We start from the raw sequence: 16,691 nt of genomic DNA, 5'->3' as shown, positions 1-16,691 counted from the left end.
TACTGATCTTTAGATAATTCATCAGTTTATAGGATAATATTGGTTTTCATTTTTTTAAATAATTAGAAACTTTCCTTCTAGGTTTAGTTTCACAAATTAGGGTTAAGATTGGTCCTTGAGATTTTGTGATTACATTCTTTATCCTTGGCTGTGATTACTGAATCTTGCCCCACCCTGTTTCTCTTTGAGTTGGAAATAGAAGAGATGGAGCAAAGATTTACCTCCTTGAGTGTCTTGGGATTGCAGCAGGTGATTCTGTATTTCTCCTTTAACCAGTTGTCTTTTGGCAGTTGGCTTCCCTAGATAGTTGACTTAAAAATTTTTGTTGTAGCAGACAAAGCAGCTTTATTTCCACAATAGGACAGGCTATCTTTTCTTTGCCTATTTTGCCCTGATGTGGTTAAGAATAATAACCTAACTGGTTCTTTAGTTTTCCATTTCATATCTGAGTTCTTTTTTTATTTTTGGCTAGCAGGTTTTTGTTTCGTTTTGTTTGTTTGTTTGTTTTTGGGTGGTCTTTAGCACTATATTGTGAAGGTAAAGGGGACTGGGTTTTTGCGGTATATCAAGATATAGTGAATATTTCCATATATTGTCTACATATTCTAATTTGATCGTAACTACTTTTATAGCATTAAAAAGGGAGAAAAATCTGGATTTAGTTTATGGAGATAATTACTTTTTCCCTAAAAATTAAATTCTACCATAACAGGTAACTTTTATTTTAGCCTTCAGGCTGATGAAACAATGTGCAGCAAAGCATATAGTCCTGCCACTTAGATGAAAATAGACTGTACTGTCTTACTGTAACTCTACTTGTATGAAGTGCAAGGTGTTTGTTGTAGCCGTTATTTTGAGCAGCTATCACTGGGTAAAATTTTAAAAACTATCCCTCTATTTGAGGAGACAGTTGCTTGAAGATCAGGAAGTTACTTTTAGTTATTTGACTTGGTACCTTTCATCTTTTTCTAAAAAAAGTTTAGTTATAAAAATAATAGATATTCATTTCTGAATTTAAGAAAATCTGTTGAGAAGGAAAGAGAAATCACCCTTAGTTCTACTGCCTGAAGACAGTTAATATTTTGATGTTGTTTCCTTTAGTTGGACATTCTTTAAGATCATTATGAGCGCTTTGAAAATTCAGTTTTGTTCAGTTTTGGTTTTTACTAATTTTTGTGTGTGTGTGTGTGAGAGAATGAGAGAGAGCACATGAGAGGGGGGAGGGTCAGAGGGAGAAGCAGACTCCCTGCCGAGCAGGGAGCCCGATGTGGGACTCGATCCAGGGACTCCGGGATCATGACCTGAGCCGAAGGCAGTCGCTTAACCAACTGAGCCACCCAGGCGCCCTGGTTTTTACTAATTTTTGTAACAAGTAATTTTGAGTTATTAATAAATATGAAGAAACATTTAAGTTAACAGCCATAAAGCTAAATTAAAAAAAAAATGGCAGGAAGTAGTAGTATTTGGCCAGTTTCTGGGCCTTAAATGTGCTGTTGGCTTGTGGATTATTATAAGGGTATTCTTACAAATTCCTAGGGTAAGTTTGTTTATTTGTTGTTTTAATAATTTACATAACATTAGATATAGAAGACAATTTTATTTTCTGTAAGGTGATTTACGTTTGATGTAACTTAATACATACACACATACTTTATAATTTGAGTACTAAGATTTTGGATGATAAAACATTTTTTTTATTAGAGGAAGAACAAAAGAAAAGGGGAGAGGGAGAGAGAATCTCAAGCAGACTCCACGCCCAGCTGGGAGCCCAAAGTAGGGTTTGATCCCACAACCCTGAGATCATGACCTAAGCTGAAATCAAGAAGTCGGACACCCAACCAACTGAGCTACCCAGACGCCCCTGGATGATAAAATATATTTAAGGGCATGTCTTTTTTTTTTTTTTTTTTTTACAATCTGAGGTCTATCATCTTTAAAAAAAATGCATTCATCAGCTAATCAAAAAGATGCAACATTCAGAAAACTATATAGTTTTCTGTGTGTTCAGGATTAAGGTTCTTTATGGGTTTTAACGATTCACTTTTTAGTGACATCAGTTTTCTTTCTTCCCCTTTTGGCTTCATGTATCTTCTCCCTCCTTATTCCTTGTACATTTACTTTTGTAAAATTTTACATTTCTAGAAAAAGATAAAATCTTTAATTTGTATGCAAACTCTGAGAGTAATGATAGTAAAAGTAAAGTAAGTGTTAAATCCCAAATCCCTATGTTGCAATGAATAAGTACACTTTTTCTAGAGTTTAAAGTGTATACAATTTGGGAATAGAAAACTGTTATCTGTGTTTAATGGGTTATTTTACATTAACTTGAGTAGTGGCTGTGAATAGTTGCTTTTTTTAGGTTTTGTTAGTGACTCTGAGTACTTGCTTTTTTTAGGTCTTGATTGCTCTGTGTTACTACTGTATAGTACAAATGTTTAGCCTAAAATAATAGACTGTTAACCTAATAAAGACTATTTTCTGTGGCCAACTTATAAAACTCCTAAAGAGACATGGTATTATTCACAGTGACCTAAACTGCATCATGACAAACTATGGATATATTTGGATGTATGTGAAAAAGGCTTAAACTTTTTATATTATATATACATACTCTAATAAGTTAGTGAGAAACAGATGCGTGCCCCAAAGTTAAATGGGCAAAGAGCATGAACAGAAAGTTGTCTGTGGAAGAAAAGAATTGCCAAAAAATATTTTTAAAAAGATTTGATTTATGGGGCACCTGGGTGGCTCAGTCGTTAAGCATCTGCCTTTGGCTCAGGTCATGATCCCAGGGTCCTGGGATCGAGCCCCGCATCGGGCTCCCTGCTCAGTGGGGAGTCTGCTTCTCCCTCTGCCTCTCCCACTGCTTGTGTTCCTGCTCTCGCTATCTCTCTCTGTCAAATAAATAAAAAATCTTAAAAAAAAAGATTTGATTTATTAAAAAGTTCATTTTAAAGCAACACTGAGAAAATGGTTTGGCCTCTTATATTGGCAAAGGGAAAAGCTTTCCTTACCTTATCAAGTATAGAAAACAAGTATAGGGCGCCTGGGTGGCTCAGTCAGTTAAGCGTCTGCCTTTGGCTCAGGTCATGATCTCAGGGTCCTTGGATTGAGTCCTGTATCAGGCTCTCCGCTCGGTGGGGAGTCTGCTTCTCCCTCTGCCCCTACCCCCCACTCATGCACACACACATGTGCGGTGCGCTCTCTCTCTCTCAAAAATAAATTTTTTTTTTTTTTAAAGATTTTATTTATTTATTTGACAGAGAGACACAGCGAGAGAGGGAACACAAGCAGGGGGAGTGGGAGAGGGAGAAGCAGGCTTCCCGCTGAGCAGGGAGCCCGACGCAGGGCCCAATCCCAGGGCCCGGGATCATGACCCGAGCTGAAGGCAGACGCTTAACGACTGAGCCACCCAGGCGCCACTCAAAAATAAATTTAAAAATCTAAAAAAAAAATAGAAAACAAGTATTTTATATACAAAGTTGGTAGGAGTATAAATTTGTATTAAGAAGAATGTATCATTAGACCTAGAAATTGTACTTCACATAGTTTACCTTAAGGAAATAGTAACAGTTTCGGGCGCCTGGGTGGCTCAGTTGGTTGGGCGACTGCCTTCGGCTCAGGTCATGATCCTGGAGTCCCGGGATCGAGTCCCGCATCGGTCTCCCTGCTCGGCAGGGAGTCTGCTTCTCCCTCTGACCCTCCTCCCTCTCATGCTCTCTGTCTCTCAAATAAATAAATAAAATCTTAAAAAAAAAATTATATAAAAAAAGAAAAGAAATAGTAACAGTTTCATGTAGAGAATTAGTTATAAGAATGTTTATTACAGCATCATTTTTTATAGCAGAAAATTGGAAATAAATTAGTTCAGGCTTAGGGACTGTTTATGATATATCCTGGTGATGAAATGTTGTGATATCCATATATTTTATAATTTTTGATATTTATTGACCTGGTAAGATCTCTTTTAATATATAAAGTGGGAAGGGGAAGGAGATGAGAAATAATGGTTTTCTCTGATCACTACTATATGATACTACCTTCATTTTATCTCTCACATTTCCATTTTATTTCTTCCTGTGAACACATACTGTTTTGTACAAGAAAGGCTATTTAAAAATTTTAAAACCCACTAGAAATTATCCCATTTTCATTTTGATAAACATGAAGCTTAACTGTCCAAACTGTATACCCATTTTCACATAGTTGTTCCAGAAGCTTAACTGTTTTGTGTGTGGGTTTAGTTTTGTTTGTCTCCAAGAAAGTTCCAAAAGAAAAGATGTTAATAATGATATTTTGAAGATGCACAATAAATAAAAATAAAAACTCCACTCCTTGTTCTTGCTGGGTTGGCTGTGGTCCTGAATGGACCTACTGATAAACCTATATCTATCTCAAAGACAGAAATTTTGTCTTGCATGTAATAGTGTACTATAATCCAGTTCTGATGCTAACCACCCAGAATTGGCATCAGACTCCACTGGTTTAAGATCACGGTTTCCAAAAAGACTGCCCTCACTTTAGTTGCCATCTGTAAGTTTGAGGGTCCCCAGGTCACCCAGCTTCTGACCAACTGGCTACAAATCCATGACCCCCTACCCCTACAAGACTGCCCTCATTTCAGATGGCAGCCACAAGTTTGGGTGTTCCCAGGTCACCTGTATTTTTGATCAACCTACTACAAATTTGGAAGTTCCCATGACTCTCTCAGGTTTAATAATTCACTAGAATGACTCAGAGAACTCAGGAAAGTGCTTTATTTTTTAATTACTTTTTTTTAAAGTAGGCTCCATGCCCAGCGTGGAGCCTAATGCGGGCTTGCACTCATGACCCTGAGATTGAGACCTGAGCTGAGATCAAGAGTCAGATACTCAACCAACTGAGCCACCCAGGCTCCCCTATTACAATTTTTTATAAAGGATCCATATCAGTACCAGCCAAGTGAAGATACACTTAAAGTGAAATGTGGACGTTGAGGGGAGCCCGAATGCAGAATTTCTGTGCCCTCTCCCAATGGAGTCAAGGCTTGTCACCCTCCCAGCACTCTGGTATATTCACAAAGCTTCAAGTGTATGGTGTTTTTATTGGGTTTCACTTATTTCAAATATTTCATATTTGATTGAATCTCAATCTCAAGTCCCCTTTCCCTCCCTGGGGCTCCAAGCCCTCTGATCACATGGCTGATCTTTCTGGTGATCATACCCATCCTGACTCATCATGTCAGCATAAACTCAGGTGTGATTTAACAGATTCATAAATAACAAAAGTATTCCTGTTACTCAGGAAATACCAAGAATTTAGTCTCTTCGTAGGAGCCAGAGACAAAGGCCAGTCAAATTCTTTGTTACAGACACATCTTTGTATCTTTAACTCTATGGACTTGGTGCCTTGAACACAATTCAGCACTCAGGTGTTGGTTGATATAGAGTAATTTTAAGAAGAGGTTTTAGTTTTTCCCCTTTTTAAGTCTACCAACCAAAGTTTATTGAGGAATTAGAGGTTTTCTCCCTTATAACTATTATTAAAGAAAATATGATGCTGACATTTGTTAAAATGGTGAGGAAGACTTTATTCAAGATTATTGCAATAGGAGCAAGAGATGGAGCTCAGCTCTGAATACAGCAGGGACAAGTGGGGATTTATAGCCAAGTAGCAGGGTGTGGAGGTCAGGAGATGGAAAATCACTAAGAGAAGACATCAAGGGTAGCAGGATTTTTGCAAAACTAATAGGATTCTTCTTCAGGGTATACCAGGACTTAGACATCAAAAGTTGGGAATAAGGAACTTGATCAAGTATCAAGTGTGATCAGATATCAACAATTGGGGGATTCTTAACTAAGGCTGGGCTGTACAGGACAAACACAGAAGGCCAAGGTCGAAGCCTCATCGAGAACAGAGTTTAGAGGAAGCTAAAATTTGGTCAAGGAGAGAGTCTTTGTCACAATCTACCGTTGTTAATGATGAACTTCATCTTAAGTATCTATTGTATATTAAGTTATTAGCTCATGATAGAACATTTATATAAACCTATCTTAATGTGCAAAAAACTTTCAAGTTCATTTTAATATTGTGTTATTTGAATTCCTGTTATGTTTCCATTGTTTGAAGTGTTTGTCTACTAGAATTCCCTTACTCTAGGATGTGGATTATTCCAGTTTTTGGTTTTAGTGAAGTCATTCTAGGTTATTATTACAAAAAACAGAAATGTCAATAGCCTCCTAAGCCACAATTTAAAATGTACTTTGGATTATCTTTTCGACAGTTGTGTGGGTAAACATAACCAAAAAATGCTTGGCTTTTGTATAGCATTCAGCACAAGTATTTTTCTAGCATTGATTATTCCTAAGATTTAGTGGAATATGTTAAGTAGATAGTATTAAGAATTTTAAGGGATAAAACACAACTTAGAAAAAATATTTTTCTCTGTTTTTGGTATTGTAATTTCTTTCAATTTAATTTTTTTTAAATTCTTTTACTCCCTTTATTAATGCCTGAGGAAAAAGACAGTATGGAATAACTCTTTTGGGTTGAATTGTTATAGAATACTGTATCTGCGAAGTTTGAGATTTGGTAATGTTTGAGAGGATGAGGGAGATCATTTACTGTTGTGTATATGGATTTTCTGAAGTTGTTTTTGGCACACAGTTTAAAAAATCCTGTTTCTTTAGGGTGACCTAAAAAAGACAAATTAGGCCCAATCTTTTTTTTTTTTTTTGAGTAGCTGCTTAGATGATAATAAGAAATTGCTAGTCATGAAGAAGAAAGAATAGATGGGTTAATATATTTTTATAAGCTATAAGGTAATATATAAGTAAAGTATTGTTCATGGTCAGAGTGTCCATAAATGCCCTCCACTGTAGGAAGCCATTGGTGTTTGTTGGCTTTTATGGCATGGCAAGTCTCTCTTGACACTCTTTCCTGTACTAGTCCAGGAAACTGGTATCAAAACAGTGTCTTGTTCCACTTGCCATGTTATTAGGTGCTGTGGCTGCCTTTTTCCAGATTCGCCCCAACAGGCACAAGGAAATATGGTTTACTAGGGTAGGCATGATCTCTTTTGCTCCATTGTGTCCATAGCGCCAAACATAGTGCTTGGTATGTCATAATTGTTTAAAAATATAGTTAGAAGGGTGCCTGTGGGTGGCCCAATTGGTTAAGTGTCTGACTATTGATTTCAGCTCAGGTCGTGATCTCAGGGTCCTGTGGCAGGCTCCTTGCTTAGCGGGGGGTCTGTTTGTCTCCCTTACTCTCTGCCCCCCCGCCCCTGCTCACTTGCATGTTCTTTCTCTAAAATAAATAAATAGATCTTTAAAAATATAGGTAGAAAAAAATTAATGAAACACTACTATATGTGAAATGGGTAAGAGTGTGGCTTATGTTTATAATTATGACCATGAAAATAAACCTTAACTTTTTGTAAATACAATGTATTTCCAGGTTATCTTTAATATGAGATACCTCATTAAAACAGCTTTTCAGGAGAAAATGAGACATTATTATATTGGATATATATCCTAATTACAAATATCTTAAAATATGGGGGAAATAGCCATTCGAATTAAAGATATATAGTATTATGGATGTGGGTTTCTTAGGTTGGAAAAAAGTTTTATTGTTTACTTATTCCCATATGGAGCTATGTTTCCTATCAACATTGTTATGGAAAGTACTGATTCAATCAGTTGCTCTGAGCAATTTTTCCAGCACGCTTTCTGTATATAATTGTCATAAAATGAAGTTATACCAGATGCATCCCTAAATAATTTGCCGTAATCACAGACTTTTTTTTATTTAAGATTGCTTTTCATGCTATGTTTGGAAGACGTAGTGTGTAGATTTAGTATATTAATGATTATATATTCATTTTATGGAACGCTTGAAAATATTTTGATAAATTTTAACTTATATTGGATGTACTTAGAGGAGAGAAGAGTTACATAAATATTGAGTATATTACTGCCAGTAATGAAAACTGAAGTTCTCTTCATGTCACAGTAGCCAAACTTACTCAGTTTCACTTTTGTTTTCCTAAATGCTGTGACTTTTTAAGGGATTCTCTGGGAAAAATATCTTCTCATAAAATCTTAAAAATAGTTTCTGGGGTGGGGTGCCTGGCTTAGTCATTTAAGGGACTGACTCTTGGTTTTGGCTAAGGTCATGATCTCAGGGTCCTGGGGTCAAACCCCTTATGGGGCTCCACGCTCAATGGGGAGTCTGTTTGAGATTCTCTCTCTCTCCCTCTGCTCCTCCCCGCTACTCACGCATGTGTTCTTTCTCTAAAATAAATAAATCTTAAAAAAAAAAAAATAGTTTCAGGGGTTGTTATGGAATGCTTGCTAATAAGGTTAAGGGATGAAGAACTTTTGCTTCACATGCTGAGCACAACTCCGCTAAACTAGAAGACATTATTTTCTAACTTTTCTGCTGCATGTTTCTTGACAAATTTGTAGGATTGGAATGGGTTGAATGTTATTTCTAGAGGAAAACTCTGATTTTTGAGAAGTCCTAAAATCTCTTTCTACTCAACAAGCTTCATCAGTGAATTGTATGTGATAAGACAATTGAAATTAAAATGTTCATTTTGCTTAGAACCAGGAATTAAGTCTTCTTACCATCTAAACTTGTTTTCAGTGGCACCTTGCTGGCTCAGTTGGTGCAGTGTGTGAGTTTTGATCTGGGGCTTGTGAGTTTGAGCCCCACATTGGGTGTAGAGATTACTTAAAATCTTAAAAACAAAAACAAAAAAAAACTTGCTTTCAGAGTTAAATCTCCTCACCCCCCACCCCCAGCTTTTTCAAGCAGAAGTGACATAATTGAATTCGGTAAACACTGAGTTGGCAAAATGGCCAAGTTGATATGTATTTTTGATGGATATAATGAAATTAATATGCAGTTATTTTAGGATATATGAAAAAGGTCAAATTTATCTCCTTTCCATTAATTCTTTTTTTAAAGATTTTATTTATTTACTTGAGAGAGAGTGTGAGCACAAGCAGGGGGAGTGGCAGGCAGAGGGAGAAGCAGGCTTCCTGCTGAGCAAGGACCCCGATGCAGGACTTGATCCCAGGACCCTGGGATCATGACCTGAGCCAAAGGCAGACTGAGCCACCCAGGCATCCCTCCTTTCCATTAATTCTTAACCTTTTTGTAAAACAAACCAAATTTTTTTTTTTTTTTACAAATTCATCTCTGAATATATGAAAATATTAGTATTTTTTTCCTTATGGATCAAAGAGTCTGAAGGCAGAGTGTCAGTATGACTTATTTCAGAAGTGTCATCTGACATACTTTAGATAAAAGTGTAGGCATTTGGGGTGCCTGGCTAGCCCAGTTGGTGGAACATGTGACTCTTGATCTCCAGGTTGTGAGTTTGAGCCCCATTTGTGACGTGGAGATTACTTAAAAAAAAAAAAAGTATAGGCATTTCTGTTAATATTTCATTAATTTATTTTTCTCTTTCATAAGTAGTATTTTGAAAACTGTAGATCGGGATGTTCTTTACTTTTTTAGGTTTTAAGAAATTGGTTGAACCCAATTTTATATAACAGAAATTGATTGAAACCCTGTTTCTTTGAAAGCTTTTTTTGTAATTAAAAATAAATTTTCACCTTGAATTTGGCAGTGAGTTTTTAGATAATGACACCAAAAGCATGATCCTTGAAGTAAATAATTGATAAGCTGGGCTTCATTAAAATTAAAAACTTCTGCTCTGCATAAAGCCACAGACTGAGGGAAAATATTTATAAAACACATATCTGATAAAGGACTGTATCTGAAATATACAAAGAACTCTTAAAACTCAACAATAAGAGAACAAACTACCCAACTGAAAAGTAGGGAAAAGATCTGAACAGTCACCTCACCAAAGTAGATATACACATGGCAAATAAACATATGATAGGTTGTCCAATATCTTCATTAGGGAGTTGTAAATTAAAATAATAACGAGATACCACTACACACCTATTAGAATGGTTAAAATCCAAAACACTGACAACAACTGCCGGTGAGGATGTGGAGCAACGGAAGTTTTCATTCATTGCCAGTGGCACTGTAAAATGGTACAGTCACTCTGGAAGATGGTTTGGCAGTGTCTTAGAAAACTAAACATAATCTTACATGATCTAACAGTTGTGCTCCTAGCTATTTACCCAAATGAATTCAAAACTTAGGTCACGCAAAACCAGCACACAATATTTAGAGTAGCAGCTTTATTCATAATTGCCAGAATTTGAAAACCACTGTGGGGGCGCCTGGGTGGCTCAGTTGGTTAAGCGACTGCCTTCGGCTCAGGTCATGATCCTGGAGTCCCTGGATCAAGTCCCACATCGGGCTCCCTGCTCAGCAGGGAGTCTGCTTCTCCCTCTGACCCTCCCCCCTCTCATGCTCTCTCTCTCTATCTCATTGTCTCTCTCAAATAAATAAATAAAAATCTTTAAAAAAAAAAAAAAGAAAACCACTGTGATTTCCTTCAGAAGGTGAATGGATAAACTGTGGTATGTCTTTATGATGGAGTATTATACAGTGCTAAAAAGAAATGAGCTATCCAGTCATAAAAAGACATAGAAGAACCTTAAATGTGTATTGTGAAATGAAAGAAGCCATTCTGAAAAGGCTACATAGGGTGGGTATGCTTCCACCTATATGACATTCTGGAAAAGGCAAAACTTTGGAGACAATAAAACGATGGATCAGTGGTTGCCAGGTGTTTGGGGGAGGACAGAGGAGGGATGAAGGGTTGGAGTACAGAAGATTTTTAGGGCAGTGAATCTATTCTCTATGATGCTATAGTGGTGGATGCATGTCATTATGTATTTGCCAAACACATAGAATGTACAACAAAGAATAACCCTAATGTGAACTATGGAGTTTAGTTAATAGTGTATCAGTATTGATTCTTCAGTTATAACAGAAAGACATTGATAGTACTTACAAATTCAGTCTTTAAAAGAAAAAAACAAGGAACTGAAATCTTGTGGCACTTACAGTCTGATAATTAAGATACGTTTAGTACATTTTATGTGGGGGGACCATTACTGTTGCAGGCTTTATTCAATAAAACTTGAATACATTTAAAATTTTTTGGCTTCCTGAAAAATAATAGGTTGAATTTAGAAACATGTTTTAATAGTGAAGATTTTATCTAAATACAGATTCACAGTCCATTATCCAAAATTCTTGGAGCCAAAACTTTTTGAATTTTTGAAAGGTTATATGATTCGTATACCTTATGTAATGTTCTTGGCAGGGTCTAGAACATAATCAAAGACATTAAGATCTATATAGTGAAATATGACTAGTCCAAGTAAGTGAGGTAAATAAAGGCTAGGATCATTTCTTCATTTCTTCAGGTTAAGTTTTGCCATTAGTAAGTTCTGGTCAGAATTTTGAGGGTCTTGAATCTTAGAATAAGGGATTGTGGGCCTTTTAAAGAAAGCTCATTTAAAATTATTTAATTCCTTGGTCATGTTATATGGTTACCTTAAACAAATATTTAAAAATCCTGCATTTAGTTTCTGTTGAGAAACAGGACCTATGTTTAAAAGTTTAAGCTTAAAACTGCTTATGTGAAACTACCTTATTTGTGATTGGAGTGCAGGATTGGTGATGTAGGCCATAAAAAATAAACATGTCCAATGCAGCATAGGGATTTTGAATACTACCTTATTCAGTAATTGTGAAGTGTGAGCAAAAATAGTGTCTGTAAAGAAGTCACTCATGAAACATTTTGGTGTTTCCCTGTAGCCATAAATAGCTTATGTCGTGTATCTAGCTCTCTGGAAGATTACTTAATATTCTATTGTAGCCACATTCCTGTGGGCTCCTTCTTTAAATAAGAATTTAAAAAAATTGTCCACCATTTTGGTCAATTTTTAAAGATTTTATTTATTTATTTGAGAGAAAGAATGAGTGAGCTGGAGACGGAGAGCATGAGTGGGGGAGGGGCAGAGGGCGAGGGAGAAGCAGAATCCCCACTGAGCAGGGAGCCTGATGCGGGGCTCCATCCCAGGACCCCAGGATCATGACCTGAACTGAGGGCAGACGCTTAACTGAGCCACCCAGGCACCCCGAATTACGCATCACTTGCAGAAAGAAAACTTTCTGTGTTTTTAGCTCTGTTTTTGGACTGTGAACAGTCAACACCAGTTCAGAGCATGGCATCAGAGCAACCACCTTTCAGAAGGCAGGTCCCAGTTGCTGCTCACCAGAGTAGGTAGCAGCAGAGAGTACTCTTTTTCATCAAATGACTTTGCAACAGCTGTTCTTGGCTATCTTGGCTTAGATGGTGGGGTGGGGTGGAGATCTAATTTGTGATGTCGTTCTGTCTAGGGGGATTATAAGCAGAGGTCACTGGCAGGGCAGTAAAAGTGGGGTGAATGGTCTAGTGATTCAGTGATTTTTCTCAGTAGAATACATGGGAGTTGTAGGGGCGCCTGGGCGCTCAGTCCTTAAGCCTCTGCCTTCGGCTCAGGTCATGATTCCAGGTCCTGGGATCGAGCCGCGCATCGGGCTCCCTGCTCAGCGGGAAGCCTGCTTCTCTCTCTCCCTCTGCCTACGGCTCCTCCTGCTTGTGGTCTCTCTCTCTCTGTCAAATAAATAAATAAAATCTTAAAAAAAAAAAAAAAAGAATACATGGGAGTTGTGAAGCACAGTGTACCAATCGTGTTCAGTTAAATATGTATATGTGTTCATTCAGATACATTTTTTTTTTAAAGATTTTATTTATTTATTTGACAGAGGGAGACACAGCGAGAGAGGGAACACAAGCAGTGGGAGAGGGAGAAGCAGGCCCCTCACTGAGCAGGGAGCCCATGCGGGCCTCATCTCAGGACCCTGGGATCATGACCTGAGCCGAAGGCAGTCGTTTAACGACTCAGCCACCCAGGCGCCCCAATCAGATACATGCTTATACTTGAGTGTTAATCTTATGATATACCTAAAGCCATTCTTTTAGGAGCTCTCAAAATTTGAGAGAAAAAACATGAGGTTTCTTTCAAATTAATTTCTCTGTAACTTGGGGGTGGAGAGTATACCCTTATTTAATTTTAGCTGTACATTACCTGTTTCCAGGGTGGAGAGTAGTTCTATTTTGTGTGTCCCAATAAGAAAATCATTGGTCAAGGAGTTGAAAAGAGTAACTGGAAAGGCACCCATTTTGTTTACTGTAGAATTTTGCTTATTCTCTGAAATTATTGTAATCTGGGTGCTTGTTGTGTGGTTTAGAACTTTTTCATGTATGGTAAATGTAGGCTGTGTTCTATCACATGAGTGTCTCCTGTGTGTGAATTACTACTATGTTACAGATTCTTTATCTTCCCATGGCAGCTCTCTGAGGCTGGTAGGTATTTTTCCTTTATAGCTATCAAAGGGCATAGTTGGGATTTTAACCTCAAGTCTGCCTTACTCTGTTGGTCACATTCTTTTTGACAATACTTCATTGTCTTCAGTGTAGAGTGGGCCTATTTTGATGGAAGTGGGTAAGTCCTGTAAATTCTTTTGTTTTGGTTTTCTGTTGTCATTTGGAAGTTATGAATGAGACTCAAGGTGGTGAAAATTAGATTAGGGAAGAGTGGCAGGAAGCTTGGGTTAGGGTGATAGCAGCCACCAAAGCTTAAGGTGGAGCTTGTCTGTCTAGGTTGACTTTATCTGCTGGAGTAATTTCTGAATCCTGACCTAAACTCCTTAAGATTGAATATTTGAATTTGAATCTGTTTCTTTGCTCCACTCCTGAAATTCAGTGTGACTTTATACAAGTCACTTAATCTGTTCATGTGTATTTCTCTAACTGAAAAAAGGATGTTCTTCTGTTAATTAGAAAGCCATGAGAAGAGCATGGGTTTCACTGATGCAAATAATAGACCAATTTCAAAGTCTGTCCTTGTTCCTAAGCATAGAGTTCACTGGTATTACTCCCAGTGTAGCAAACCACTTTGGTGTTGTATTTTGGAGAAAGACACTGCCAATTACTCACCTTTTAAGTGGAAGCAAAATGCTTTGCATGTACTTTTTGCCCCTAATCTTCTCTTATTGTCTAATTTTACTACTCATTTAGGGTTTTCATAAGCTTTTCTGTAGACCTTAGAATAACTCTAGAAGAATATCTGGTGGTTTATTGTACTTGAGCATAGTTCAGTAGCCTCCTTGGGAATCTTTCAAGAATAAGCTGATCCTCCCCCTCCCCAAATTTATTTATTTATTTATTTTATTTATTTTTGTAGTTTTTAATTTTATTATGTTATGTTAGTCACCATACAATACATCATTAGTTTTTGATGTAGTGATCCACGATCCATTGTTTTCATATAACACCCAGTGCTCCATGCAGTACGTGCCCTCCTTAATACCCATCACCGGGCTAACCAATCCCCCCTTCCCCCTAAAACCCTGTTTGTTTCTCAGGTCCATAGTCTCTCATGGTTCATCTCTCCCTCCGATTCCCCCCGCACATTTTTCCCTTCCTTCTCTTAATGTCCTCCATGTTATTCCTTATGTTCCACAAATAAGTGAAACCATATGATAATTGACTATCTTTGCTTGACTTATTTCACTTAGCATAATCTCCTCCAGTCCCATCCATGTTGATGTAAAAGTTGGGTATTCATCCTTTCTGATGGCTGAGTAATATTCCATTGTATATATGGACCACATCTTCTTTATCCATTCATCTGTTGAAGGGCATCTCGGCTCTTTCCACAGTTTGGCTATTGCGGACATTGCTGCTATGAACATTGGGGTGCATATGGCCCTTCTTTTCACTACATCTGTGTCTTTGGGGTAAATACCCAGTAGTGCAATTGCTGGGTCATAGGGTAGCTCTATTTTTAAATTTTTGAGGCACCTCCACACTGTTTTCCAAAGTGGCTGTACCAACTTGCATTCCCACCAACAGTGTAAGAGGGTTCCCCTTTCTCCACAACCTCTCCAACATCTGTTGTTTCTTTCCCTGTCTATTTTTGCCATTCTAACTGGTGTAAGGTGGTATCTCAGTGTGGTTTTGATTTGGATTTCCCTGATGGCTAATGATGATGAACATTTTTTCATGTGTCTGTTAGCCATTTGTATGTCTTCTTCAGAGAAGTGTCTGTTCATGTCTTCTGCCCACTTTTTGACTTGATGATTTGTTTTTTGGGTGTTGAGTTTGAGAAGTTCTTTATAGATCTTCGGTACCAGCCCTTTATCTGTAGTGTCATTTGCAAATATCTTCTCCCATTCTGTGGGTTGCCTCTTTGTTTTGTTGACTGTTTCCTTTGCTGTGCAGAAGCTTTTTATCTTGATGGAAGTCCCAAAGGTTCATTTTTGCTTTTGTTTCACTAGCTTTTGGAGATGTATCTTGAAAGAAGTTGCTGTGGCTGATGTCAAAGAGGTTACTGCCTATGTTCTTCTCTAGGATTTTGGTGGATTCCTGTCTCACATTGAGGTCTTTCATCCACTTTGAGTTTATCTTTGTGAATGGTGTTAGAGAATGGTTGAGTTTCATTCTTCTGCATGTGGCTGTCCAATTTTCCCAGCACCATTTATTGAAGAGACTTTTTTCCATTGCATGTTTTTCCCTGCTTTGTCAAAGATTATTTGACCATAGAGTTGAGGGTCCATATCTGGGTTCTCTATTCTGTTCCATTGGTCTGTATGTCTGTTTTTGTGCCAGTACCATGCTGTCTTGGTGATCGCTGCTTTGTAATATAGCTTGAAATCGGGCAACGTGATGCCCCCAGCTTTGTTTTTCTTTTTCAACATCTCCTTGGCGATTCGGGGTCTTTTCTGATTCCATACAAATTTTAGGATTGTTTGTTCCAGCACTTTGAAAAATGTCATTGGAATTTTGATCGGGATGGCATTGAAGGTATAGATTGCTCTGGGTAGCATAGACATTTTAACAATGTTTATTCTTCTGATCCATGATCATGGAATATTTTTCCATCTTTTTGTGTCTTCTTCAATTTCTTTCATGAGTGTTTTGTAGTTCCTAGAGTATAGATCCTTTCCCTCTTTGGTTAGGTTTATTCCGAGGTATCTTATGGTTTTTGGTGCTATTGTAAATGGAATTGTTTCTTTAATTTCTCCTGCTACCATTGTGTTGTTAGTGTATAAAAAAGCAACTGATTTCTGTGCATTGATTTTGTATCCTGCCACATTACTGAATTGCTGTATGAGTTCTAGTAATTTGGGGGTGGAGTCTTTTGGGTTTTCCATATAAAGTATCATGTCGTCTGTGTAAAGAGAGAGTTTGACTTCTTCTTTGCCAATTTGAATACCTTTTATTTCTTTTTGTTGTCTGATTGCTGTTGCTAGGACTTCTAGTACTATGTTGAACAACAGTGGTGAGAGTGGGCACCCTTGACGTGTTCCTGATCTTAAGGGAAAGGCTCTCAGCTTTTCCCCATTGAGGATGTTATTTGCTGTGGGTTTTTCATAAATGGATTTTATGAGCTTGAGGAATGTTCCCTCTATCCCTATACTCCGGAGAGTTTTAATCAGGAAAGGATGTTGTATTTTGTCAAATGCTTTTTCTGCATCAATTAAGAGGACCATATGGTTCTTCTCCCTCCTCTTATTAATGTGTTCTATCACATTGATTGATTTGCAAATGTTGAATCACCCTTGCATCCCGGGGATAAATCCCACTTGGTCGTGGTGGATGATCCTTTTAATGTATTGTTGGATCCTATTAGCCAGGATTTTGTTGAGGATTT

General features: G+C 37.5%; 1 protein-coding gene across 6 annotated transcripts in view; it reads left to right on the top strand.

Annotated features, from left to right (window-relative positions):
- Positions 1-16,691, top strand: part of PLPP1 (phospholipid phosphatase 1) — a 100,402-nt gene that overhangs the window by 39,337 nt on the left and 44,374 nt on the right. The window lies entirely within an intron of this gene.

The sequence above is a fragment of the Mirounga angustirostris genome, unplaced genomic scaffold (genome assembly GCF_029215605.1).
Source record: "Mirounga angustirostris isolate CCGP_5_RB_7025 unplaced genomic scaffold, mMirAng1.0.hap1 SCAF_7, whole genome shotgun sequence".
In the NCBI taxonomy this organism is placed as follows: Eukaryota; Metazoa; Chordata; class Mammalia; order Carnivora; family Phocidae; genus Mirounga; species Mirounga angustirostris.
Note: the sequence above shows the minus strand (reverse complement) of the source record. Positions and strands in the feature narration are given on the sequence as shown.